The following is a 2,500-nucleotide window of genomic DNA, read 5'->3' as shown; positions in this document are numbered from 1 at the left end:
GATGATGATGATGATGATGATGATGATGATGATGATGATGATGATGATGATGATGATGATGATGATGATGATGATGATGATGATGATGATGATAATACTTAGTTCACTGGTAGTGAACAGCTGGCACCGTAGTACATCTCCAGCGTTAGAAGCTGTGCAAAGACCACAAATAATAATAATAATAATAATAATAATAATAATAATAATAATAATAATAATAATCCTTTCTACTAAAGGCACAAAGTCTGAAATTTGCGGGAGGGGACTAGTTGATTACATCGACCCCAGTGCTTCACCGCTACTTAATTTATCGACCCCCGAAAGAATGAAAGGAAAAGACGACTCGGTGGAATTTGAACTCAGAAGATGCAGAGATGCAAAATGCTGCGAAACATTATTTTGCCTTTTCTGCAAATGATTCTGCCAGCTCGCTGCGTTAATAACAACAACAACAATAATAATAATAATAATAATAATAATAATAATAATAATAATAATAATAATAATAATAATAATAATAATGATAATGATAATAATAATAATAATAATAATAATAATAATAATAATAATAATAATAATCAGAAAACAGCACTGCTTGGAAGCGCTCGAATACTCCGGAAGGTGCTCGAAAACTAAGAGGTGTTACTGGTAGTGAACAGCTGACACCGTAGTACATCTCCAGCGATAGACGCTGTGCAAAGGCAATAATAATAATAATTATTATTATTATTATTATTATTATTATTATTATTATTATTATTATTATAAAGATAGGAGTAAATGTGAAGATGGAGCACCTACAGAAAATTGCACTGCTTGGAACCTTCGCAAAGTTCCTAAAATCTTAATTAAAAAATGCTTGTTACCTTAGTAATTCCACTGATTGCTAACAGCTGATACTTTCTTACGCTTTCCTCTGAAGGTTCTGTGTTAAACAAGAATCACAACAACAATGATGATAATTACAGTAACAACAATAAAACGATCAACATCAACAGTTATGAAAAGCAATAAAAATTGTATCTAACTTATATACATGATATCTCAACCTGTGAAACAAGTGTATATATTTGGTTAAACTGATTGATCCCCAATACTTGACTGTCAGCCCCCTATTTTATCCATCCCCGGTAGGAGTGAAATCGACTTGGGTAGGATTTGAACCTGAAAGTTAAAGTGACTAAATACCGCAGAGCGTTTTGTCCTGAGCTTCGCTGATTCTTGTTGTCTACCGCACCAACATCAACAGCAGTGGCGTTCGCTGCGTCACATTGTATCAATTGCAGCAACAGTTATATCTGCATCGATAGCGGCATCAGTAACAACAACTGCAGTATTAGTAGTAGAAGCAACACTAGTATCAACAGTCACTACTAGTGTTACGTAATGATATTTTGAAATTGAGATAATATTTATAGAAAAAAAAATGCGTGCTTCTAAAATGCGAAGATAAGAAGAAAAAAATGTCGGACAAGAATTAGAACTCTTCAGTGCTGAAGTTTGAGAAACAGGGTGACCTAATGTTAATGTTGTGTCTGCTGTAACATCGCCATAACAACAACACCGGCTGCATACTAACAACACCAACAACACAGCTACAACGGTGGCATGCTTACAACACACTAATACTACAACACTAACAACAAAATACTATGACAACTACACTTACAAGCACATTAACGCTGCTACTACTAACAGATCTTACACCACACCTCTACTACCACACTAACTGCAACACGGACCACAAATACATTTACAAACATACTGCGGCTATCACACTTACACCACATCTCTACTACCACGCAAACAACAAACAGACAGCAACTACACTTACGAACACACTGCCGCTACCTCACAACAAAATACCCAACACTACAACCACACAACAAAATACCCAACACTACTACCACACAAACAGTTACACAGACGACAACGGCACTCACAAATACACTGCCGCAATCACACAAAACACTTGGGCTATCACGTTTATAGAGTCTAGGACAGTAGTCCCCATGAACAATAGTCCCCATGGACAATAGTCCCCATGGACAATAGTCCCCTTGAGGACAACAGATGATGATTTAAGACTTCTTAATATATTGGAGAGAGAGAGTAATTAACCATGGGGGAGGGGGGTAATTGTCCTGGGGGTAGTTGTCGTTGGGAGAATTATCCTCCGGGTTGTAATTGTCCTAGTGGGTAATTGTCCTGATACGCATTTAGAAGTGGATACAAGTACAATCGCACTACGCACCATCATTACCACACCATCACAGTGACAGCAGCATACTTACAGCACGCGACCACTGACCACACTCACAGCAACAGATCACAACTGCACCGCTACCCGTAATAATAGAACCAGCACCACCGCACTTACACAACTAGTATCACACTAAGCTGGCACCCCGTCGGTTACGACGACGAGTGTTCCGGTTGATGCGATCAACGGAACAGCTTACTCGTGAAATTAACATGCAAGTGGCTGAGCACTCCGCAG

At 38.0% G+C, this 2,500-nt stretch overlaps 1 protein-coding gene and 1 long non-coding RNA gene across 17 annotated transcripts in view; one reads left to right on the top strand and one right to left on the bottom strand.

Annotated features, from left to right (window-relative positions):
- The window catches only part of LOC128249300 (uncharacterized), a 141,585-nt gene extending 139,122 nt beyond the window's left edge, over positions 1–2,463 (bottom strand). The window contains exons 1-2 of one of the 3 annotated variants that reach the window (XR_008265399.2): positions 1,189–2,079; positions 867–925 (exon numbers count right to left, since the gene is read on the bottom strand). This is a non-coding gene — a long non-coding RNA (uncharacterized LOC128249300). Of the gene's footprint in view, positions 44–866; positions 926–1,188 lie in introns of those variants that run through there. The other 2 variants (XR_016244046.1, XR_016244045.1) reach the window with 2 other exon arrangements.
- Positions 1–2,500, top strand: part of LOC106867546 (proton channel OtopLc) — a 271,069-nt gene that overhangs the window by 118,473 nt on the left and 150,096 nt on the right. The gene's annotated exons all lie outside the window — the stretch shown is intronic.

This window comes from Octopus bimaculoides, chromosome 13 (genome assembly GCF_046866305.1).
Source record: "Octopus bimaculoides isolate indiv1 chromosome 13, ASM4686630v1, whole genome shotgun sequence".
In the NCBI taxonomy this organism is placed as follows: domain Eukaryota; kingdom Metazoa; phylum Mollusca; class Cephalopoda; order Octopoda; family Octopodidae; genus Octopus; species Octopus bimaculoides.
The sequence above is the reverse complement of the archived record's forward strand: the minus strand, read 5'-3'. Positions and strand labels throughout refer to the sequence as shown.